Source organism: Cygnus atratus, chromosome 9 (assembly GCF_013377495.2).
Source record: "Cygnus atratus isolate AKBS03 ecotype Queensland, Australia chromosome 9, CAtr_DNAZoo_HiC_assembly, whole genome shotgun sequence".
NCBI lineage: Eukaryota > Metazoa > Chordata > Aves > Anseriformes > Anatidae > Cygnus > Cygnus atratus.
In genome coordinates this window covers 3,653,347-3,679,834 of record NC_066370.1, presented here as the reverse complement: position 1 = coordinate 3,679,834, position 26,488 = coordinate 3,653,347, and the positions used below count along the sequence as shown (strand labels likewise).

The 26,488-nt window shown below is 39.3% G+C and overlaps 1 protein-coding gene and 1 long non-coding RNA gene across 2 annotated transcripts in view; both read right to left on the bottom strand.

Moving 5' to 3' along the window:
• Positions 1–5,301: 5,301 nt before the first annotated feature.
• Positions 5,302–9,362, bottom strand: LOC118247266 (uncharacterized). The gene is made up of 3 exons (XR_004778327.1): positions 9,142–9,362; positions 8,448–8,536; positions 5,302–5,404 (listed from the first exon to the last, which is right to left on the bottom strand). It is a non-coding gene; the product is annotated as an uncharacterized LOC118247266 (long non-coding RNA).
• A 9,402-nt stretch (positions 9,363–18,764) lies between these two features.
• IRS1 (insulin receptor substrate 1) overlaps positions 18,765–26,488 on the bottom strand; it is a 51,679-nt gene continuing 43,955 nt past the window's right edge. Inside the window, exon 2 of the mRNA XM_035545068.2 lies at positions 18,765–19,836. The gene's annotated coding sequence lies outside the window, so the exon portion shown is untranslated. The remainder of the gene's footprint in view (positions 19,837–26,488) is intronic.

Genomic DNA, 26,488 nt, shown 5'->3' with positions numbered 1-26,488 from the left:
CTGAAATCACACTAGCTGATTCAAAATTCTTAAACCCCTTCTTGTAACTAACCTTGACCCTTCAACCCTGAAAGGTTTCACGACTAATTGCCTGAGCCAGGCACTTGCTTGAGGGAAAGGTCTTCAAATGATGGATTTCAAAGAAAAACAGAGATCATTTTATATCAAACACTAGCAGGCTTGCAGGCTATGGCATCCTCCTGCTTTGAATTTGCCTTATTTTGACTGCCTTCATCTTAACTGATGTTATTTCAACAGGAATTTGGGTGCTTAGCTTCCCTGTGATGGTATCTGTAGTAGCACCACAAACGGCCCTGCATTCTTCGCATATTTGATGGCATGCATCAGCCCAGTGTGGAACAAAAGCTCTTGTTTTGGACACATCGCTGCAGACTGTTGCCTGATCCAAACTGTCTGCTTCCTTCTGAACTCTTAAACAGAAATGACAGATCGTTCTGTAGTTTTTAACAGATCTAGACTCAGAAATCTTATCTGACATTGCCTAAATTTGAGCTGCATTCTGCATCCAGTTTTATTTTATTCTTTAATTTACATCACAGCACCAAACAGCATAGCACCAAAAAGACAATGAAAATTTAAACATAAGCTCTAGCTGGGGAGGATTTTACTTGCAAAAGAATCTGAATATATGCAATTAGCCAAAGCTGAGGTGTTACTTGAAGAACTGTTGCAAATGCTAATTACGAATCCACATACACAGCAACTGCATAAAACAGCTTCATTTGCAATGTCTGGATATTAAATATGGCCTAGCTGTTCACAGCTTGCAGTCTCCCATGCAAAGAAATAGCATCTCTTACCTCCCATACACAAGCTGCAATGCTGGCTGCAGTGGGGTAGGGGACAGGTTATCCTCCAGATATTCCTTGACACAGACAAGCAAGGAATGGAAATGTGAAAATCTTAGATGCAGTCTTGGCTGCTCTCCCTACTTGCCAGGCCAAGAGGATTGTTAGGAACAGAGAGTAACAACTCTATTTTGAAAAGTAAATGAATAAATTTAATCCCCACATACCTCAAGTATTAAGGCAAAACATTCCTACTCAGGAGAAAAAAGATCTTCGAAAAAGAAATCAGATAGGGACACTGAATGGACATCTAGTCCATCCCAGGTCCCGAAGTAGGAACAAGTTTCTCCATGTCATTCTTGAGAGATATTTCTCTAACCTGTTCTTGATTGACCATCAGGGATTTCATAATCACCCCTAGTTCTCCTTTCCAGTGCATTGCTGCCCCTGCTTTTGGACAGGCTTTTTTTCCCCTCATCTTCTTCTACTTTTCTTTTTTTTTTCCCCTGTCTTCTTTGAATCTCTTCTGCTGCAATTTAGTTCTAATATTTCTTGTTCCATCTACCACAGAGCTTTTACTCTCTGCAAACAACACACTGCTCTTCCTTAGAGCAGCCTTTTCTGTATTTGAAGAGTCTTGCAATGTCTCCTCTGGTCTTTTATTCTTTAAACAAGCCAGGTAGTTTCAGTCCCCCTTCTAGGCTTGTTTTCTAGTTGTTTGATCATTTACTCTTTGGAGCCTCTCCAATCAATCCACATCACTCTCAAAGCTACCATTCATCTTGGGATGTCCTCCTGGGACATTATTACCACGTATGAAACCACGTTTTCCCATTCAGGTTTTAAAACGACCTCTATTAAGCTGAGGGTTGCGTCTTCAGTGCACAGTTAACTTGAGTTATTTGTGCTTGAGTTAATATCTCCCCAGTCAGCCTCACGTCACAGTCACAAGAACAGAGAAGTGGAAGGAATCTCAGGAAATCATCTCGTCCATACCCCACCTCTGAGGTGCAATCAAGTGCCATATATCTACACTGCTTTTAAAAGACTCCAGCAACAAAGTCTTCATGACCTCCCTTGGCAGTCTTTAGATTAGAAGTTTTAAATCCCCATTTGCTGGTTCATCCCAGGGATGTTTCAGTCGGTTGCGTGCTCACCATACCATGTTTTCATGATAAAAATATAATTTGTGCACGAGAACATCATGTAGGACTGTATCCTAGCTGTCTTTGAAAAAAAGGTTCCACCAAATCTACTAGACCAGTCACACACAGTGGCACCATGATAGTTATCTATCATATTCGTGAGGACAATACAGATTTTAAAGTATCAGCTAATAATTTAGACCATTATCCATTTTTGATAGTGAATAAGCATTAGCTTTCTGTAAATTCTCCATGACATCCCTCCTCTCAGATTCCCCTGCATTTTCAAGCACAGATAATACATTTGGCTTCTCAACATCATCAGGAGAGTCACTCATCTTCCAATTTTCTTAAAGATAATGGCAGATAGCTTAGCATTTGCAATTTTTTCATATTCTAGGATATAGTATCAAGTCCTGCTGACTTGCATAATCTGTCTTATCTGTCAAGTACACCTGACCTGTTCCTTTTTATTTCTGTCTGTTTTTTGTTAAAATTAACTGCATTAAGCATCTGGTCACAATTCATCTTTTCTTTGGTGGCTGAAGGGAGAAAGACATCGAATACCTTTGCCTAGGTCACCTATTATTCTCTCATTTCCTCATTAAGTAATAAACGCCTACTTTCCTCTACTTGATTACTCAGGTATGTCCTTGCTATCCTTCCTGCCTTGGTAGCTGCAATTTTGTTTTTAGCCTGAGCTTTCTGACTTTTACCTACACATCCACGAATCTGTCCTATCAGTCCTTGGCAAGTAGAAATGCACATTCTCCCCCCAGTGTTGTAAGTCGTGCTCCTCTCTCACTTTTGGGGATTGTTAGCTGAATGCTCATCTCTCACTCTTTGGGATCATTAGCTGAGACTGGCCGCGCTGCAAAGTAACACTTGCATTGCACAGAGGGATTGGATTACTGCACAGAATAACTGTGTTAGCAGCTGTCAAACTGTGTTAACTCAAGCTGTAGCCTATTTGACCAGACAAGCCAGGCAGTTCAAGCAAAACTACCACTATCCTCATCTCAAAATTTCTGCATTTGGACAAGACTTGAGCTGGGGCAAACCTGAAGTCCTGACTCCAGAGTACTGCATAGTCAAGGCAAGTCCAGAGAACACTAGGAAGAGACATTAAGTGAATACATTCCTTCATCTCTATTGAAATAAAACAAAAGCAACAGGCTACACAGCAGGAACAGAGGCCTCGCTGCCCACTCGTATTTCAGCTCTAGTGACAATGAAAAGGATAAGAAAGTTTGATGCTTTCAGGATGTGGTTACTCCCAGGGTTGCTCCTTCTCTGCTTTCACACCAGCTCGCCTGTCCCAGAGGGTGTACAGGAATGCTCTGAGCCCACAGAACATCCTCAATACACCTGCTAATGGAACAAAAGGCTTCCAGCAAACCCAGATGAAACACTACACAGCATGTACTGTAGATAAATAGGATAGATGGGGGTCCTATTTATCTGTTCTACAAATGGAAAACATTGAGAAACTAATGCAAATGGGAACAAGCTCCCAGAAATGTCCTGCACCCATAAATTTACCATCTAAGAGCACGGCAGGCATGATGCTGGTAGTTCTGTGCTTCGTTTAGCTCCTGCAGTCATACAGCTCTACGAGTTTCAGTGGAAAAGAAAATAAAATCCTCCAGTCCTTGGGGAAAAGTCACAGTTTATCTCTAGAAAGCATGAAGCCGCAAATCTGAAAAGATGCCAAAGTTGACAGTTAACTGCCACATACTACTGAAGCCTTTTTTTTCCCCCCTTTTTCTTAAACTCTTTCTTCCCACTCCCAGGCCAGGCTCCAGTTTGGAAGTCACTGAATGAATTCCACAAGTACTACAGTTTGTGCTTTCACAAACAGCTTAAAAGCTGAGCTATCAGATTTCACAGCTCTGTGAAGAGGCTGGAACAACTTCAAAGCACTTCTGAAATATCTACTACTTTATTCTGGAGAGACAATGGCCTCTTCGTAGCTAAGGCTGAAACAATCCTTCCGTTTGAAAGCTGATTTTGACACACGCAGTCTCAACTTCAGTAAAATAACACCACCATGTCTGAAATTCACAAGCAAGACCTTAGGGCAAGGCAAAAATTACCTGAAAATACTGAAGCAAATCAGTGTTTGAGATCTCAAAGTTTTTAGAGAGATTACGTGATCTTGGCAGGCTGCATCTCAAAAACAGGGTGAATTCAGAATCCTAAATTTGCTTTCATGTGCTAGTCCTGGTGCAAAGCAGGTGTTTTTGACAAGTTTTTTTAGTTAGTGAATGTGGCTCAGTTTTACACTATCAGAACTAAATCATCTTTAATTTTTCTCTTGACTTTAGATAAATTTTAGAGACAAATACATTCAGCCCTGAATATATAACGCTTCATAAAACCTTCCTATCCTGAATTATTTCAGATAGCCAATAGCCATTTTTTAAACAAACATCATTTTCTCCTTTGATACTGTAGGAACTCTCTACACTTTCATAACTTCTTGCCTACAGAAAACATGCAAGATTTTATACACTCTTTACCAATCAATTTACAATCAAAACCTTCCACCCAATCTCAAGAATGGTTGCAAATGTCTTTTCCCATAAAGACAAGGGCAGGCTAAAGAAATGTATGTTTACTAGGAATAGCAAATTGAAATAAGAAATAGGAATAATAACAATAATTAAAAAAAAAACACAGATATTTATATCAAGAGCAGCAAAACTGACTAAGCAAATACTGTACTGAGAGTACCCTTCTAAGCTCCAGGTCAATGGAAAATTTTGATTTACAACTGTATCATGTGTAACAGAGCTGCTACAATTCCAAACATGACAACTGGGTGACACGTGTCATTTCCCATGTTCTTATATGTCCTAGTATTTCAGTTATTAAATGACAAGCTAGGAAACAGTAATACACTGATTAGTGACAATAAAGCTGGTGAAAGGATAGTCAAAATTTATCAAAGTGCGATGGGAGCTATAGGAAGGACAAAATGTTAGCTGCGCTGATGTTTAGGAAAAAGAAACAACTTGAGAATTCTAAGCAAGGACAAAATGAAACACTAGATTCGTTCAGGAGGCAGGATGGCATGTACTTGTATGATACTTGATAGAAAAGTTTACGTGGAAAGGACAGGAAAGGCCAGCTGAAAGCACGGCAGTCTAATGCTTCACCATCCCCTCTCCTTCCTCCTAGAAACCTCCTGGAACAAACTGCACACAAAAAAGAAGACAAACTCCGCACTGCTGATTAATCATAGCTCTCGTTGCTAAAGAATCAGAGGAGACAATAGCAAAGTTTCCACTGAGTTTATCAGGAAGAGGAATTTACCCTGATTACTTAATCCCCTTATCCTCTTGATCTGGTGCTTTGCATCTGTACTACTGCTATCCAGTCCCTGGGAGACAAACTGTTCACGTGGTTCGCCCTCTGCCACCGTCCTCCTCAGAGCACTTATCTCACCTGTTTCATTCACAAAAAATGAAGGGAAAAGACGTTTCAACTAAATTAGCAGCTGGCTTTATCAACTCACGCTGGTCTTCATCTGTGGAGCTGGACGAGGTGACGATGTTGAAGAATATGCCCTGCTCTGTCGTTCCGATCTGTGACAGACATAACTCTATTAACAAACTTCAGGTAGATTATGAAAAGTGTGGAAACTGCCTCTCAGAGCCTCAAGTCACTTAAAAGCCTCAAAGCCACTTAAAAGGCATGAGCTGTTCTTAGATGACACTACTAAATTTGGGAATCTGTCTCCAGTACTGACTGCAAAGCTGATAAACCCAACATCCAGTTTCTCTCTTCCCACTTCCTTTCCAATAATCTCATCATGTAACCTTTATTTTTCCCTAGTTTCAAATGCTACAAATTATACTTCAAGCCGAACTCCCCAAGCACTGTATAGCCAAGAATTAGCTCAATGTTCTGTTAGGGGTCCCAAAGTCACAAAATTCAAAGGCAAAGCAGAAGAAGAGACTTTGATGGAAATATAGTTTACTTTCCCTAATGACTCCTCAAAAACAAAACAAAACCAAAAAAGTGAGGGGGGAATTTTCTTGAGCTAGCACTTTAAAAATAAAGAAATATACTCTGAAAAGATAGCAGATAATAAAGATCAGACACAGTACTGGCTTCAGTTTAAACTCATTTAAATTAGGTATGCTTTCTCTACTCCAAGTAGAGAGCATATTGTTGAGAGAACTTTTTCCCATGAAACCCCTTCCACTCCAGTTCAGATGTAGGCATTATTGTTGAGCCACATTTTTAATGATAATGTTTGGTTTGGCAAGTTTTAGTGTGGTTATCTTGGAAAATAAATATTTCAAGCTATGCTATTTATTTGATCCCAGTATGTTCCAAATTATTTTGATGAAATTTCAGATGTTGTACGAAGGGAAAGTCATAGCTAGTAAATCACCTGGAAAGCCCCATAAAGGACAGGTACTGAGGGCCTGGCCTTGACAAAGAAACAACAGTAGGTTGCTGATCTGTTGCAAATTGGAAATGCCTACAGTAAAAGCAAGGGTTCTTTTTATTGCAAGAAGGAAAGCAAATATATACAGCAGAAAGAATAGTAATATGACCCTACAGCAATGCTCACCATTAAACAGAAGGATCATAACTCTTCAGAGCAGTCAGCACTTAAGTTCATAAAGTTATTGAGGTGGTTCTCCCAGCATTCACCTCTCTCTCTTTCTAAAAATTGTTATTTATGTGCATGCATGCACATATATGTTATGTGGTTTATTAACTTAAAGGCAAGAGTTCATACCAAGCAGGAAAAGAGCTGTTTCTTTATCAGCACTATCTCCTTTAAACAGAAAAGAACAGAAAAAGCACTGCAAATCCTAATAAAATGCAAAGAACAAAGATTTAAACCCTAAAATGATGCATGATAGCTTACCCAAATGTGATTTTTTTGTTTTGTTTAGTTTTAGGTCTGTCACTCTTTAATGATGTCATAAGAATGGCTCTATTTTTCCTGAAAATACAAGGGTTTTTCAAATAATTCACAATATCAGAGAATTATATAAATCACTTTTTATAGTTCTGAATGCCTTAAGAAGTTCATTTCAGGAGTGCAGAAGTAGCAGCAAGTGGCTTGGTTCTCAGAAATGCTGCATAACCTCCGATCCCAATGGAGAAGACAGTATCTGTCATTGCCTCACACTTAGGGAAATCAGGCCTATTCTAACACATGGAAACATATAATAAAGACACTTTCTATGTCTGTCACATTGAAGTAATTGCTAATGACCTTGTAAAAAATTCACCTGTTTTAAAAACAATACTTCATTGGAAAACTCATAGGTTTGTATTATTTGCATTGTTTTTCACACAAACGTTCAGATGTATCTCTCCAGCTTTTAAACTGTTCTCAATGAGAAACACAGACATGAAATACCTCTTTTTCAACTTCCTCCAACACAAATGCTGTCTGCTTAGGAGTTAAGAATAGCAGCAGCAAGCTGATAGGAAAAGTAGGAAGAGGAGAGCATTTGAAAATTGATGCTTAGTTCCACGGCATTATCAGAATAGGCTGACTGACAACTATGATAACCTTACATACTTTATGGGAAATTTCATTATTTCATTTCTTTCATTACATACAGTATTATAAATAGAAACCGCAATTAATATGCAATGACAACAGGTAACGTAAACATTTGGCCTCAATTTATTTCCTTCTCTATGCCAGTCTTTTGTATTGCATATAAACCCAAAATACTGCACAAGCATTTCAGAGAAATTCTTCGGGTATCATCTAAATAGGTAGGTAGATTTATCTGTGTATTTGTCTTTTTCCAGAAGAGAGAGCCCTCAAACCTAGCAGCAATACAAAAGGATTGTCTAATTTACTAAGTAGCCTGCTCAGAAGCAAGGATCATATACAGACTGCATTTACACTGACAGAGATCCAGGATGACTATCACCTTCAGGAAAATAATTCCAAACTTCCCTTGCTTCAACAGAAACTGCTGAATCGTACCCCGATCTCACAGAAATGTGTCTGTTAATGAAATTGAGTCCTGAGTGAATATTTTACACATTTAAAACACAAATAATTAAACGTTTCCTCTAACAGATACTCCTCTTTAAAAACATCCGCTACAACATGTGCATCACAACTGCAATATAAAGCAAGCCATAACTTGAATCCAAACAAAAAACATCACTTGTAATTCACTATGTAATCCAATAATGAATAAATGCCTACTTAATACAGATGTTAAGGCTGTTGTGGGACAAAAATAGAGTTTTCAAGGATGATTTGTGACTGTTGGTTAGTTTGCAATAGGTGCTGTTTGTACATTTGTTGTTTTTACACACAGATTGATACACACACACTTTGATAGTCACTTTCTGATTCTTCTCCCAGTATGTCCTTCCTTATCTACTACACTACTATCTAATTCATTTTTTCCTTCTTTTTATTTTCCTTTGGATGGCCATAGTTTATTTCCTTTGAGAAAGAAGAAAATAAATACAAGTAATTTTCACTAACCTTCGCACAGAGAAACACCACCGCTATGGATGCTGTCTTCTGCTACCAGCCAGTCAGGTTCTCTAAACAAGCTGCCCTCTGCCAAGAGACTGAAAAAAAAATTTAAAAACAAATTAATTAGCTTCCTACAAATTAAATTTTTCCTTTCTGCAGTCTTAAAGATTTTATCTACGTTTTCCTCTTTAACAATAAAATTGATTAAAGTCAAATTGCATTTCTGTAGGCATAGATTTGCTAAAGCTTTTGATACAGCCCATTCCAGATGCAGGAGCCGATATGATAGATCCTGCCTGGGAAGCTGCCACTGACTCCAGACAGTGTCTGAAGTGCAGTTATGCAATGAATGCCTTGATGCCCAGCTACTCAAATTATTTGTTCTTCACAATTACCTGGTCGTTTTGGTACGTGGCTAATTCACACAGATCTGTGCTGGTGGCTGCATATAGAAACTGCACAACTCTTTGGACAAGGCACAGTTTAATATGTACTCAGAAGTTACTATATACTGACCACAGAAGTGGTCACTGGGAGTAGTTCAAAATGTTTTACAAGAATGCTTTGATGCTATCCAGAGCAGCGCTACTGGCCAGTAGCAAAACTGTAATTACACTAGCTGGATTTGAAAGCCAGGGTTGAATTGCAAGAATTCCCTCCTCAGCTCACCCGTTCCAGAACTTTATCAAGGCCAACGTACTTTTGGAAAGTTCAGTTCCAGTTAAAATGTAAGGCTACAGCTGAAAGCCTCCTGGGCAGTTTTTGTTTTAAAATCTAGGTCACGTCACTCGAAGAGCAGCTGTAGATTTTCCACACAGGTGCAGAGGACGCAGGGATTCTGTATAGACGAGAAGATACGAACACAAAAATGTTTACAAAACTCCAACTGTATGTGGGGAAAAAAAGTATTAACACCAATTCATTATAAGCTTTGTCTCTGGCCTTGCTGCCATCTGCGGTGGGGATTTTGTTATGCAGTGAAACAAGAGCAATATACAGCCTTAAACACTGCCTGGAGCACACAAGCCCTGTGTTTATTCCCAGTGACATATTCATAAATTATAAAACCAAAAGAGGACCACTTTGACTGTGTGGGCTGCAGGAATTTACTTAGTCATGACATGTTCTGTCTGCTACTGTGGCCAAGGCAGGCATTCAGGTGCTTGCAGCCAAACGCTCATTTGTTTTAGTCAGGTATGTTGCCACTGTACACCCGAAGAATGGCCCCATAACTTCCCCCATTGGGGATGAGTGGTTGATAGCAATTGCGTGGCTTCCCACTGCTGCAGATAGACTGGGTGCAGCTGCTGCTGGGCTGGGACCTGGGTGGCAGAGCCCTCACAGCACTGGAGATGCTCCACAGGAAGGGCCGCAGACACTGGTGATCACGGGCTGAGCCCTCTGACAGTGAGGTGCACCTTGCTCCGCAGGCCTCAAGTGCTGCGTGGGGTCAGGCAAGGCCGGTGCGGAGAGGATCGACGCTCTGGTGCCAGCCGGCTTCAGGTCAGCAGCCAAGCTTCACGCTGGTCATGCAGTGTCCGTGGGCAAAGATCACGGCTGTGGATTGTGCTAGGCTTTTTCCAGTCTTTGCTGGCTACGTTTTTTAACCTGTTGCTTCCCTGCGTAAACACGTGCAAGCTTGAGACTATTGCCTAACTTTCAGCTCAGCTGAATTTTGCTGATTTGAGGAACTGTTACCTCTATTCTCCACTCCCTAAACTGGCTCTAAACCAGGGGATTGAGTGACCAATAATAATACAAGAAGTCCCTATTTGCTTTGTGCCTCATGGCACTGGTTTATGGGAGCTGTGCATGATGTTCTCCCACACAAGCCCACGTGCAGTTCCCGTTACCTAAAACACCGGCAGGGAACCACTCCTTTCCCCTCGCCCCCAAACAAAGAATCCTTACAACACCAAACTCCCTCCTTTGTTTAAGCAGCCTCACTGCAAGCTACTCTATTTAAACAACATACAAACACCAATGACTTAGATTACTTTATGTCATATAATTATTTTCAAAATAAGCTGCTGGTCTAGAGAATTATCTTCTTTTAACTCAGTTTACTCTGAAAAATGAATGCTTTTTTCCTACTTTAGGAAGTCAGGATACCTTATCATGTTCACATATTTCAGTTCACTCTGCCATACATTACCCTGATTAATTTTGGCAGTGACAAAGTTGTAGAAGGAATTTAAAGTTGTGATCATATGGAAGCATTGTATTTACTGCAGCAAAATCAGCATTGACATTTTAACCCTCATGACCTTTCTCCTCTGCAGAAGCACAGGAGGTAAAACCTCTATCTGGAGGGGTTTTTTTGAATATTTTGATCATGAACCCTACATGATCAATGGAAATGTGCACAGTCCTACACTTGGAGAGAGAATTTAGTTAAGAGAGGTAACAATTTAACTAAGAGTATTGTAGTACAGCAATAGCACCAAATAGGTATATTAAAGATGGAACTACAGAAGAACACTAAGGCTGTTAAATCAAAGATAGTCATAAATCTAAATTTGGTTTGTCAACATTACAAACCAAGAATGTAAATGATAGACATAAGAAAACTGACTTGTTTGCTGGGTAAATTTTCCTTAAAAAAAATAAAAATAAATAAATAAAAATGCAGAAATACTGAAAGCAACAAAATAGGCAAAGATGACAAAGGAGGAATTTGAGTACATTGGACCTGTAATTTATTTCCTTTATTGAGTTTTGTTTCTGGTTTCCTTCTCATTATAGCTATTGGAGTATTTTTTTTAGGGAAGTATTACATCTAATGACAGTTACCTATGTGAATTGTATGTCATTCATGTCTCAACTCTTCTTTTTGAGAATTGGCTTGAACTATTTTCAGACTGAGAGTGTACTTCCAGTAATTTCCCAAAATAACTTCTGGCGATCCCTGGAGCTAGATTTGCTGATTTCTGCAAAGTGACACAATAAGTGTCTACATAAAGATCAAGTATGAATTTATTAGAGAGAACCTATCTGAATGTCTACTGTGATGTGATCAATCATAGATTCTTCACTGACAAGCTTCTGAAAGTGCTTTCAACCCTGCACACACACACAAAGGTACTAAGTAGCAAAAATATACTAAGCAAACAACAACCAAACAAAACAGTAAATTCTTAAAGCTGTGATGTTCATCACAGCTCTGCTAGAAAGAGCTAACCTATTTGGCATCAGTTTATATTGCTGTTATACCTGACAACCATTTTGCTTAAATAACAACACTGTTACGAAAATGGATGAACACACCCACATTACTGTTTTCACCATGTTATTTGCTTATCAAGGATATGTGATGATTTTACAGTGCTGGAAGTTTCATTAGGAAACAATTTCACTGCACTGCCAGCTAGCAAGGTGTTAACAAACACATTGGGTGAAAGAGACTCTGCTCCTAACACAAAGTTCATTCTAGATCTCATCAAAAGAAAGCAGCAAATTCACTTAGCCATTAGTCTTCTAGTTTCTTGCTACTTCTAGAACCAGAATAAGCTTAATAGGTTGCTATGATCCACACTGGAAGTTGACAACTTTTGAGTAGTATTGTGACCTATGTGACAGTGTTTGAAATTGTACTCACGAAATAATGTTTAGAAAGGAAAAAGAGAGAAAAAGAAGAAATATGTTAGCTCACTTTTTATTTCAGAGGTCTTATTTCCAATGAAATCATGGCATCTAGCTAGTCAGGAACAAAATTACCCAGCCAGACAAAACCACCTGGTATTCCATCCAGCCATCATTTTCAACCAAAGATAACAGAGAGGACAGAGCCTTTTTAAACCAAACTAATTCTAGGCTGTGGAGAAACAGTCTTGTTTCCCCAAAAAATTAATGCTACAAGCTCATCTGCTCTTCATAAAAATCGCAGAGACTGTAGTTGCATGACCCAGTGGCACCAGGCCAATTTCAAGTTAAGAGTTTCGCACTTTTCCTAATTCTTGGGTCATGTAAGTCCAAGTCAATTCAGTGATATTACTCACAGTATGTCTCCAGAAAGCTTTGCTGGTATGTTCTCCTCAATCGGGGACAAGCATGACTTCCATTAATAGATTACAAAGAAGGTTTTTGAGAAGAACTGCAGACCTGGCTCAAAACACATTCTGGTGGGAACACCTTGACTGTGCAACAGCTAAAAAGAAACACAAGATCGAAGGGGACTGCTGGGATAGAGAATGAGACCTTCCAGCAACCAAGTGATCTGACTGAACAAGATAACACTAAAAAGAACAGAGGAAGCATTAAAGCGGAAATCTGGAGAGAGAAGAAGGGCTGGATAGTACTACTGTTCTGCAACAATGAAGCTCACGTATTCTCTTTACAAGTAATTCTGTGTTACTCAACACTGCAGGAGTTGAGTAGTTCTTATTCTATATTTAATCCTCCTAGCAGCTCTGTGAAGAAGGTAACAATCATCTTCATTTTGCATATGAAAAGCTAAGACAACAATATTAACTGGTTTATCCACACTCATACACTGTTTTGGAGGAGGTAAGAACAAACAGCTTGCTCATGTCTCATTGTTAGCTCTAATTTTAAAAATAACACAGCAGACAGGAGTGTCTTGATCTTTCACATACATGTGTCATTTCAGATCCTTCCCCTCATCTTTCACCTCAGACGACAACCCTCTGGATTAGCCACATGACTGAGAGACTGGTGATGAGCCAATAGATTACCACACCACTTCACACAGAGAAAGCCTGAAAAAGAATCAGGCCAGGCAAACTCTTTTCTGGCAGGTTTGGGAAAGAGCAGAGTTTCAGCTTACCTTTTCCTGGGGGGTGCCCCTGAGGTGGCACTGAGGGTTGGGATGGGAGGAGGGCCATGTTACTGAGGGAAGCCAGCAAGCTTCAGCAACAGGCCGCATTATGGCCATCACAGGCCCACTGAGAAGCAGCTAAAATTAATGCAAAGCATGCTGCTGATAAAGGCACACTGACAGTATGAATGAGATTACTCTGCCATGTAGCTGAGGAAAGCCAGAAGATGAGGTAAAATGGCAGGCTAGGCAGGACATCGATGACTTCCTCCTCTGAGGAGGTGAAAGCATTCAGATTCAGTGCACAGGGTCTTCAGGCTGCACTGAAGAAAATATAATCAAATTCTAGTTACTGAAAACTTGGGAGTATATAAAGGTTGCTGGAAGTTACTGAAAACTTGGGAGTACATAAAGGTTGCTGGAAGACACCCTCTTCCTCTCAGGTCAGTCATATCCATATTTAAAAGACAAATAACCATCACTTTTCGGCCTTCCATGGGCTGTAGTGTTTGGGATCGAGACTGTGACCACGGTCACCTCATTTCTGTAAACTTTTTAAAAGAAAAACCAACATCTCGTTCTTGATTTCAGAAAATATGGCCAGAGGACAGAAAGAGATGAGTTTGCCTTGCACTCACCTGAGCTGACTGCAGAAAGAATCAGGCTATGAGAAATTTTGTTGTCCTCAAACTCTTGCATTCCTCAAATTTCCAAACAGTCTAGAAAGAACTGAATCCTTTCTTTTTCAGTTAATGTTCAAAGAAGTGGAAAACCAGCACTATGCTACGCTGAATAAACCTGAAGGGGCAGTATCTCACTGTTGAGGAAAAACTGAGAACACCATGACATTTCAACATTTTGTTGACAATAAAAGATTCACAGAATAACTGACATTTTACACAGTCTAATTGATAATTGGTTATTTAAAAACAAACAAACAAACAAACAAACAAACAAGCAAACAACAAGAAAATGAGAGATAGGAGCTATCATTTCCTAGTTAAACAGGGTGGTGGGCCCTGAGGCCTTCTCCCACTGCTGTCCCTGTACAGGCCAGCTTTAAGCAGTAGGCCGGGATTTCCAGGCCTTCTTCCGCACCAGGAACATTGCTTCATGACATTAAATTAAAATTAAAAAATAAAAGTATACAAGACAGACTGACTTTGTGACTACCACATACAGTATACTTAAAATGCCACAAACCTTTGACTTCTCAAACAGGAACAGAGCAGTAAGGAGGAACTTTTCAAAAGTTACTGGCAAATTGTCACAGACGTTATCCTGTATTTTTATCAATTTTGTGGCATCACTGCTGTTGTAATAGTTTTTCCCTGTGACATTCTACCCTCTACAAACACAGGAGGCAAGTTCTCCAGTCAGGTCTCATTCCTCCAAATACTCTGTGCTCCATTTTCCATAAATACAAGCAGGGCCTGAGAGCAGCTGAAAAAGCATAAATATATATATTTTTTTTCCAGTCACAACACATTATGTCATTGTGATTCAATATCATTTATCTGCCTACAGATTAACTTGATTTCTCCGAATAGATGAATTCTATTTGTTTAATCTACAGAGTGCACATAAGTTTTATTTCATTTGTTTGCTGCCAATCTCCAAATATAACTGTCAAGTATCCTAATACAGCAGAAATAGGAGGCTGGGGGTCCCAGCAGCCAGAGAGGTACCTACCAAACAAAACCTTTTCATAGGTTATGCAGTGTTGGGGTATTTCCCAGCAGTTACTTTTGCATGGTTTTTGTTTTTTTTGTTTGTTTTTTCTTCCATGCATTTTGGTAATGCAAAGCACTGATTTTCAAACCATCTACCGATTCAGATCAGTAGATCAGAACAGCACAGAGCTTCTTACAGAAAACATACTCTTGGTACAATTTATGAGGCACAAGGTGTCCAAGCTCCCCCTCCCTCCCAGAGGCCCATCTATTGCAAGCATAGACAAACATTTGATTATCCCATTACTGTTATCCCAAATGTAGAACGTGAATGTATTTAAATGAAGAAGTTCTAATAATGTCTGCTTTTTTATTAGTCTCCACCTTATCTTCTCATATATGTTTTTTCAGAACATGTATTTGGAAAGAAGTGTGTGGGGCAGATCATGGTCCCCCCTATCTCAGCTAGATTTCTCATTTCATCCTTTATGAGAATAGTGTCATATTAGAGGCCCCCAAAGGGAAGAAAAAAGAAAAAAAAAAAAAAAAAAGACCTTTTCTACAAACTCAAAGTCCTTATTTTTTTTCCAATTTCCACTCTTTTTCCATTCACCATCCTACAGACTGGATAATTTTATATGGGCATCCGGTATGTTCACAAACAGCTTATTTATGCTATCTTCAAAGTCATAGCAAAATGAAATTATTAATAAGCAGATAAATACAAGGTGAACTGGACAAGTGTGAATACTGTAACTTTACACCAGTGAACTAGCCTCAAGGCTTGCAGGCCAAAAACATAGGCTTCACCCAAAGATGGGTGGGAGGTCACACAAGAGATGGACAAAGGATTCACTCTCACTTTAAGAGGATAGGTTATTAGTTATTTTCAGTATCACTTCTTCAAGGTAAACTAGCTTAGGTGAATTAAGTTGCAGAACAAAGCACTTATACATCTATCCAGACTGATTCAATTAACAGTTGATGTGCTGTACTTAAGCTCCTACCAAGTACTAGCTTTGGCTAATCATTTCAAAAGCAAATGTGAAAGCTGTTCATATTGCAGCATTAATCTCGGTTATTGCACAGTAGACTTACGTAACTAAAGTACAACACATATTGAGTTGATAGAACCCATTTAAGCACATACTACTCATTACACAGCCCTTGAGTGTTATAGAGGGCATGAATAAAAGCATCAGCTAAAAGTCAGCTGGTAGCAAGATGGACACGGATGCTTAGTTCTTAAATATGCAACAGCTCTAGAATATATCTACAAACGTGGCCTGAGTTTCCTTTTTCCTTTCTGAACTTGTATTTCTGCTAGGAGAAAAAAAATAGAAGACTTGACATTTTAAATGCTAATTAAATAGGTTAATATCAAAGGCTAGAAGAATGAAAATTTATCTGGAGCTTGACAACATATGTGCCAACTCAGCAACAAATTTAGCTTTAACATGGCAATCCTTGCAAAACAAACAAAAAACATCTATAAGCATTGCTATTACTCCTGCAGACTGCTTCAAACCATTTTTCCAACCCCATTCATTTTCAACCTATAGGACTAATAAATGCATTCGGCATAGATTTTTTTTGGGGGTGGGGGTGGATTGAAGCTGCCAGTAATGGAAGCAGAAAGAAACAAATAATAACCAGCAACTTCCAGTTGAAACCAAAAAACCAACCAACTCCTGAGCATCTGAGTTTGACAAGCTGATGCAGGACAGATCCCATTTTTTCATTTTCCAACTTAAAGAAATGATCTCTTCTGTGTCAGACAAAACAACAGAATACATAAAGGGATAAGGTAGGATAGTACCATATTGTTGACAAATTTGTACTTTAATTTAAAAGGGTTTGCTTTATAACATTATATTTATTAAAGTCTGGAATTTGTAAGAATAATTATGAAGAAACATCACGATGATCATTTGGTTACAGATTATTTTTGTTTAAAATATTATCAAAACATATTTGCTAAACAGGCAGGTATAATTTTACTGAAGGAAAAAATAATCACTAAACCAAAATGTTAACATGCATGTTAACATCATTAATAAGCACTTTTTTGTGGCTGTATGTACTAATGACATGAATGGACAGATCAACCCATCACAGCAGCACTATCCTCCACCCACTTCTCCAACCAATATAATCACCATTGCCAATTTCTACATTTAAAAAATATATATACTTCATAAATAAAATGTGTTCATAGATCTATCATTGCAAAATAGTTCCGCCTCAATTAAATGTGCTCATTAACGCCTCTTAACATTTAACAGTAGCTTCCAGTACCAACAAATCTGTTTTAGTTATTGCTGGAGCATGCAAGTTATCTGAAACAATGCAAAGAACAATGGCCAGAAAATACTGTTTTATCCAAGGCACTTTAACATCAACACGCGCTAATATTTAGCAACCAAATCAAACACTGTGAGAATTTATGTTAGGATGGAGAAGGCTGTGGGGAAAGTGTTTGACAGGGGTGATTATTTATTTACTTTACTTCTGAACATACACAGATTGACATCGCAACTAAACCCCATTAAAAAGGATCATAAGATAAAATGAAAATGAGTAACTTACAAATTTAAGCACTCGTCTGAGGCATGTGGCTTTCTTTTTGAAGCAAATGCTACATTCTTACATATTCATGGTTCTTTAGAAAAACGCATATTGATGCTCTTCATGAGCAAGGGATAAGCTTCTGTGGATCAACTTGCCCTTTCCTATGTAAACAACGAGCAACGCCTCACATTTTACCAATCAGTATCAGCCTCTTTTGGTGGAGACTGTCCTGTCAGCAAAGGCCAAGATTTCCAAAGGCAGCACCCTTGGTAGCCACAGGTCCATCTCAGGCTGCAGCCTCAACCATTCAACAACACCCTCAGGTCTGCCAGAATCACTATTCATGCAGTTTTTGCTAGTGATCGGGAATGATTCAAATATTTAAAATATTTTTAAGCTGTAAGACCCTTCTTCACTGAATATTTTGACTTGGCAAGGTCAAAAAGGGGTTATATATGTGCAATGATACCAGCAGATCTAAGGGAACGATCAGCCTCCAAGCAAAAGGAGAGGTGAAAAACAGCTGTGCAATGTCCCCTTCATCTATACTGCAGTCAGAAGAGGACACTGCATTAACCTCAGCCTAACCCCAGACATCATAAACACCTCAGGGGAAAGAAATCCTTTCTTTGAGGGTTTGACAGCCATTGTGCAGAGAGGGCTGGTGCATTGAGTGCCTAACTTTTTGTGGTAACAAAAATCCTGTTGAACGTGCCCTGGTCCATAGGGTTGCTTCGCAGAAGCAAGAAGGATGACCAACAGGGACCTGACATGGCTTCATGTTCAGTTATCACTTCAACAACATTTTGCTTTAAGATCCAGGATCTCAACATTTCTCCAGTCCCCAGAAGAATTACAGCTCTGCAAACGCTACACACAAAAGAATTTCATATGCATAGACCCAGAGTAAAGCACAGGAGAAGTCGCAGAAGAATTCTTCCTCATTCTTCCTCTTGCACCGAATTCCAGACAATCATCTGGGCTGTTCTGCAAAAATCTCATGCTGAAGTCTTGCTGTGGCTTCCAGTGGTTTCACTTGCTGTGAATTCTCCTACCGACTTAAGTGGAAGGAGGACTGTATCCTGAAGATTCCCCAGAAAACTGAAATAAGAATTTTAGTGAAATATTCAAGGAAGCGTACTCCCTGCTACACCTAATTACAATATAATTTTTTAATTCTTAAACTGTGGTGATCCAAAGCTGATCTTAAAAACACAGTGGCAACATCAAAGAAAGCTGGTAGGACAATCTGAAACATGTGAGACAGCTCACCAAGAAAAACAAACAAACAAACAAACTACAGCAGATAAAACAGTATCTAGTTTATTACATATAGAAAGAGATTTCCAGAATTTACAAACACCCACATTTTCATTCCAGGGAAAGAGTTAATTTGAAAAGTTCACCCTTTTTTTGTGTTCATTTTGTTTTGTGGTTTTCTGTTGGTTGTTTTTCTTCTTTTCTTTACAATATATACAATGGAAGACTTTGATTTCTTTTTTTTCTTCTGATTTTTTTTGTCAGTTCCTGTGCAATTGATGAACTCAAGTTGACACTTGTAAATACCATGTACAGTAAATTTTGTCTTCATTGTAGTTAATACAGACTATTATTTTACAAGGAGTACAAAATTACTTTTCTTTTGGAAAGAACTCAACTCAACATCAGGGTTATCTTACAACTGATAGTATCAGTAAATATGACTGTACAATCAAGGCCCAGGGACCAATGACTCGTATTATATTATTTTCTGAATTACAATCTTAAAACAAGAATAGTACCCTAACTCTATTCTTAGAAGCCTTGTTTTAAGCAGGTTTCCCACTCTGTTTACAACAGAATATAGTATACCTCAGTTCCACATCAAAAAAGATGTGCTGTAGGAAAAGTTACATTTTAATTAAAAAAGTACATGTATAAATCAAAACCTATGTTAAATATTTAATACTCTTCAACCAACATTAAGTTTTGTATGTAATAATTTACAATGATGATTTGTCATACAGGTTTTCAGCAGCAAATGAAGTTGTGTAAATGTGCTAGTAAAATACCCATTCTCACCATGACATAGTGGTGGGCACATCAGTTCATTGTGGCCAGCTAAGTCCTTATGGTAGAGGATGAAGTAAGAGAGACTCATTGTCCAGGTGTCACAGTGCTTCTGCTTGGCACAACACAGGATGTGCAGCTCAGTCAACTAACTCCTGAGGTTTGTGTAAAGTAAACAAACTGAACTGGATGCATCGTACCCATTTACAGAGGAAGAGGAGGAGGAGGAGGAGGTGAGGTCCTAGTTGTGATAACATGAAACATTTAGAGTCTTGATACCCATGAGTTAAAAGAAGGATTTGCTGAGGTTGTATAGGTCATCAATCTGAAATGGAAAGAAAAAGAAAATTAGCATCTTGGGCACTTAAAAAATGTTGCTGCAATCATCACACTACCCGTGCCATCCTCCATTGTTGTTTTTTTTGCCTGTTTTGTTTAAAGCGTTATCATCCAAACTGAAAACATTAGCACCTTGAAAAATGATGGCATTCACATTTGAACTGTACTGGAGCATCTGAATCCCCAAAAGCATTTCAAACAGATGTTGGCGATAAAATTCCAAGCAGTCAGAAATACACATAGAATTTGCAAGAGATTCACCTAAGCAGAAACAATTTAAGTGTCTATAATGATTAACCCTGACAAACTCCTATGACAAAAAAAAAAACACCTCAAACCGTTAGCCTGCTGCTGGCATTTTTACCCACTACAAGATCTGGGCCTCCTCGTAGGGCTTCCTGGCCACCCACAAATGCCACGATTTGCACCCACACGATGGAGCGGGGCTCTCTGTGCCCTTCCGTCTCGCATCCCGCTGGGAACCCCAGGGCAGACCCTTCAGCGCCTGGCAGGTGGCGGTTCCCCTGCTGGAGGAACCAGGGCTGGAGTTGCACGGGGGGCACCCCACAGCGCCCATCAGCAGCCAGCCCCCTCCCAGCCCTCAGACCGCAGCGCGCACAAGCCCAGACCGTCCCTCCTCGCCTGCAGCCATACGCAGCCGTACCCACTGGGGCCTGAGTAACACCCCTGTGAAATGAATACTATTTTTGTTTGAGCTGGGGTTAGAGGACTGCCGCCATTTACATTTGGGGAGTTTCACATAGAAACTGATGAAGCAAGACTTAGATTTTACATAAACGTGTGTCTATTTCTATATTTAATATTAACTATGCTCCTGAAAAGATATGTAAATAGCGTATTTTCCTCAGTACAAATAAAGGCTTCCCATAGACACGTTGAAGTATAAAACTGAAAAGACCTCCTGTCCTATATTCTTTAATTGCCCAAGAAACAGAATTTACTTTGTGTGGCCCTTCAAGTGAAAGGAAAGCCTATCCTTGCAAGTGATGTGTGGTATGCTGTGAAAACTCCCCAGAGAATTATCTCACAGATCTCTTATTTACTTTCAACTTTCTTCTGCACTCATGTTGCGATCTACTGGAATGTTCCTACCAGGATATCTATATACAGCTTCGCAGAGCCTTGCAGCTTTCAGCTATGCTGCACCTAAAATTAGCCAGTAATGCCATACTGCATTAATAAAGACTAACGACAAAGAAGAAATGATTTAAATTAAATTGAGGAGTGATGTGTGCATGGAAGCGTGCATTTCACACCCAGCTGGGGCCCAGCAGGGCTGCAGGAAGAGTTTGGTGACCACCAGCAGGGCCTCAGCCTGACCCTGCATGGACAGGGCAAGACGAAGGAGACAGGTGCTCACCTCATTGGAGCTTATTGTATTAAAGGAATTTTAAATATATAAGTAATAATTTGCAGTGTCACGATTAACTATCACACCTCTTAACTAGCATTCAGGTAATCTCAACTGAAATATATAATCTAGAAAACAAAATGGTTTATCCAATTCAATTCCTCACCCTTTCAGTCCATGTAGTCGAAGTGCTACTCACAGACGAGTGGGTAGCATTGCTGGATTGAGAAGTCAGAAAAGCAAAGGAAGAAAGAATAACAAGTCTATCCAAAAAAGAAAACACTTCCTAGAGGAATTCACTAAGAAAATAGTACTGAGGATAATCACAGTTACAGCAACCCAGACACTCACATATTGAAGTCCTGAGCACCTGTCAAAGGAATAGAAAAAAAACAAAACAAAACAAAACCCAGCAGGCTGAAATATCTGGGAGTTTGAGACTTGGGATGACGAAACAGAGTCATGCAGGGTGTGAACAGGAATGCGTTGTGTTTCATCCAAACTTCAGCTGCAGGTGTGACAAGGGCACGGACCCTGTCTTCAACCTCGTTATTGCACCTCCATCCGGTATCTTCAGTACAACATGGAAACCTACTTGTCACCCCCTCAACAAAATAAGTTGGTTGTTGTTGTTGAAGTATCAAGCAGGAAAAAGAAACTATTGCAAGTTAATTGGAAAGTATTACCAGATCAAAACTCAGCCTCCATCAGTTGTTTTAGTCAGTAATGATATTCTAGTCCACAAGTGTCAGTGATCTTGTAAGAACTAGCATCATTAAGGAATACTCTTTAGAAGTTGTTTTAAAGAATTCCTATTGCTTTCCAAGGTCTAGAAGTCCATTTAAAAACTACTTATTGTTTTGGCCTAACCAGAACCCCCACCACCTTTAGAACTTTAATTAAACAAACAAACAAAAAACAATCCAAAGCTATTCCAGTTCTTGGGGTGGTAATGCACATGTTTAAAACCTGCTACACATTTTCTGCGATTTCAGAAAAACAAGTTATGCTGGAGAAGGAGAAATTTTCTTCTGATTTTGTGAGGGGAAAAAATGAGACTGTATGTTATGGACCCTCTGAGACTACTGATTGCAATTATTTGCTTTCAACTCCCCAATTCCTTTTACGAATCTCTTTCCCAAAACAAGAACTGTGCCCCCGAGAACAACAACGCCTGCTACTACCACGATTTGTCTAAATGCCCCAAATGCCCAGAAAGCAGCCCTTCTGAGAGCAATGTGTCACTGGAAACTGCCAACCTGTAGGGCTTTGATCCAGGGAATTCTCACTTGTGCACAACTTCTAGCAAAAAGCCCCGTCCTCACTTTTAGAGTACAAATGCTCTTTGTTAGACTCAAAGGAATAGTTCTTAATTTTTTGGCATAATCTTCTCTCCTCAGTGAACGATTACAGTATGTTTCAAGGAGAAAGCACCTTCTACAGCGCTGAAGTCATCAGCTGGATACCCCATTGTTTCTTATCAACAGCCATCAGCATTTCCTTAACAACATATGAAAACAGTGCGGAAGACAAGTGTTTTAATAGAGAGCACAACGACTACAGTGAGCTGAGGTAAGGATCATTAAAACCACTGACATCACCGTTGGCAAGCACAGAGAAGGGAAAACCTGTGTTTAATCTATTTCCTATTCACCACAAGCTTTAGCTGGAGTCCCCAATAATGCACTTTGTGGTTGACTTTATGGAAAAGATTAGTGATGCAAGAAAAATGTACTGAAACAACCAAGCATCTTTAAAAGTTACTATAAGGTACCTCTGACAAGTAGTCTCTGCTCAACATCTGTTACAACACACACGCAGATAACACTAACGCACGTTCCAGCTGGCAGCAATTTCAGCTCCAATCTATTAGTCCAGGCAGGATACAACACAACCAACTGGAGTTCCTATTACAGCACAAGGCCCATTCTTAAATCCAGTAACTAAAAATAAGTCGATACCGCATTTTATTTCCATTATGGGGGAGCTGGCAAGGCATACCTAAAGTTTAAATTCTCAAAGAGCAGAGTGTCTAGACAATTTACCAATATATCTTTCCTGAAGTTAACTGAATTTTCATACATAAAGTAGGTGCACTGTTAAAATATACTCACAGTGCAATCCTTACTCCCTCCTTACAATCCGCCCTTGTTAAAAGGTACCCAAAGACCAAACGTTTCAACAAATGCAAAAACTCAACTGATCCTCAAGCAAAAGACTTCAGTCACCAGTTAAAGCTTCTATGTATTACCAAGGGCCAACAGTGCGTCCTACCCCAAAAACACCGATAGAAACGTCCTTCCACAGGGTCATTCCATTGCAAAAGAAGATAATGTGCAGTAGCTGTTGAAGTTCTGTGATCAATGTGGCAAATAAATGCAACTACTACATCAGGGATGAACATACTGGGGCAAAGCACAGCTCCCAAACGCCCAAGCTGCTCAGTACCCTGTGACAGCTGGACATCCGTGGGACACAATGCTGACAGCAATGGGAAACAGCTCTGAAGGTACCCCTAAAGGCAACAGAGCCAGGGGAATTAAAAGATCACCCCTGACTGAAGAAACAGTAGATTTTTCTACATCTGCTGCAGGAAGATCATGTCCCAATCCTGCTATCAGCCTTGCTAAACCAAACATATTCTCCAAAAACGTTCCTGTCCCACCAGCATCTTATTTGAAACAACGAACAAGGAACAAATGCATTTGTTGTTTACTTTAGGATTGTACAATGCATCTTATTCTGTATAGATTAAAGAGGGCTTTAGTACATAATGAACCCATCTACCTAATACAAAAATAAAAAGGTCGTGAACAAAAGGTCAAAATTAAATAGATAGCCATCATGAAAATACACCAGAAGACTTGTGCAGAACTTCACAAGCCCCAGTCAGCACCTGACCTGGGCACCTGTGATCTGCCCAGGTAACCAAGTGTCTTTAGAAGTCTGACACAAGGTAAACGTGTTAAATAGTGCTGAAAAACTCAGTTACAGCTCTTGGTGACTTTTGCATGAGCCATCGTCTACTTATAATGAATTGGCACAGGTCTACTTAAAAGCTGAATTTGTCCATGTCTTTGTGTTCGCCACACTCATTATCATAAGTAGTGTCTGTTTACATTTTTCTTGGCATTACTAACGTGCACACAGATATGGGAAGTATCCCATTCGGATAAATTAAAAACATCAACCAAAACTTAAACTAGCTCAAATAACTTCTTTTCAAAGAGATGCATACATACGGTACAATTTTCCCAATCTCACACAGACCTTGAAAGAGTAAAGGAATGCAAGAAGAAACAATGGTTGCTCTAGTATGTTAATTGCAGTCTGAGTACTAACAAAAGGAATTCAAAATAGAACTAAACAAGGTAATTACAACATTGCTATTTAACTTGACAGGCTATAATCTACATTTAATAAGCCTAGACAAGCTTTTCTTCATTGTACCCCAAAATGCCTATTTCAGCTTTCTTGTGATCATCATAAATAGGGAATTACTGATGATTTGGTTTCACCAAGTCCTTTCCTACCAGACTGAGTAATTAGATCTGGTGTTTTCATCCCCTTTTTCTTCTTCATATAGGTAATCATTTACTGATGGAGACACCTCAAGACAAGTAATAGGTTGTAAAGTCTTTCTGCTACGAACTCAGACAAAATTTACACCTATCACATACAACACGGGGAAAAAGCCATCTTCCCCACAAGGGAAGCGTCTTCTCTGTAACCCGGAAAGAGATGGCAGGAATAAACAAAACTAAATGACTTTTAAAATAAGATGAAGAACAGAACAACATTCTCACACTTATGAAGCTCATACTCCTGTTTCCTGTGTTGTGAGTGTAATGGGAAAACACCAACTAAGCCACGGACATTCTTTGGGCGAGCTTCTGCCCAGCAAAGAGCTTGTACATCTAATTTCAACTTCACGGCACGTCAACCTGACTTACACTCACTCAAGACAAAACTAAAGTCTTCACTGAAGTCAGCAAGAAAGGCTGCTGCCACAAGCAGGAAACCAACGACCGACTGCCAGCGAACATCTAGCACAGGAGAGAGTGACATCATTAGAGGTCAGATTTGTCCTTTTCCACCTGTAAGGAGCAGGAAACAAGCCAGCTGTCTGCCCTGGTATGTAGATACTGGAAATAGTAATTCACCACAGAAAAACTGTTTAATGCATTCCCTGCTCTATTATGCCAAATCAGCAGCAGTTACAAGGTTGAACAAAACTGAGTTAATTGAATTTCTGATTAAATATCTTTTCAATTATGGGGAAAAAAATGTATTGAGTTTTTGTTTTTCTTAAAAGAAACAAGATACGACTGGGTTTAAAAAGAAAGACCTTTAATTCTATCAATAGACTCTGTTTAATAAATAAATGCTGCAACTTTCCTTGCTGTGATGCAGCTGAGCATTAAAACAAGAGGACCGCCCAGCAGTTACAAGTTACAAACCAAACAGATGCAGCCCTAGATTCAGGTTGGTTTTTTTTCTTCTTTATGATGAAATGGAAAACATGAAAAAAGTATCTCTCATGAAAAAGTGCTACATTGTAAGTGGGATTATCATGTTTTTTCTTCCAATTTTCTAAGGACAGAAGGTCTGGATCTTTCCCCTTCCTTTGCTAATAGTCCAGGCTGAGTAATCACCTCAAGGCTGAGCCCAGCTTACATAGAGAAATTCCTTCTGTTTCAGGACTGAAAATAATAATGTTACTAGTGCAGTGTTTATGGCTGTATCCTTGAAAGAGAAAACCACTGCTCAGTGTTTATCTTTATTAAAAAATATAACTATATATCAACCACGTTAACAAGTAGCATTCAAAAACACATCTTCATTCTGCATTTTGTTTCTCAAAGGAGCTTTCTTAGTGGAGATTTTTTATTTTACTTATTACATTTATGGTAATTTGGAATTCAGTAAAACTCAGCAACCCTGGGAACCATTACAACTGCTCCATCCCTATGGGGAAGCAGATGATCAATGCACTTTTAGATGCACTCACACACCCTCAACTTGCTACCAATTTAAATACACACAATTAAATTTGACCAACTTGAGTGCATGGAAACTGTGCTCATACTATATCAAAGAAATTACATCAGCAGTAGAGCTGAGCAACTCCTAACACCCCGTGTAGCTTCCAGAGCATTAGAATACAACTCAGCCACAGAATCCTGTTCGTTATCTTCCTGTGAACTTGTATTTCACTTGCCTTTCTGCGCTGTGGTCTATTTCCCCATTCCTGCAGCCAGCATTG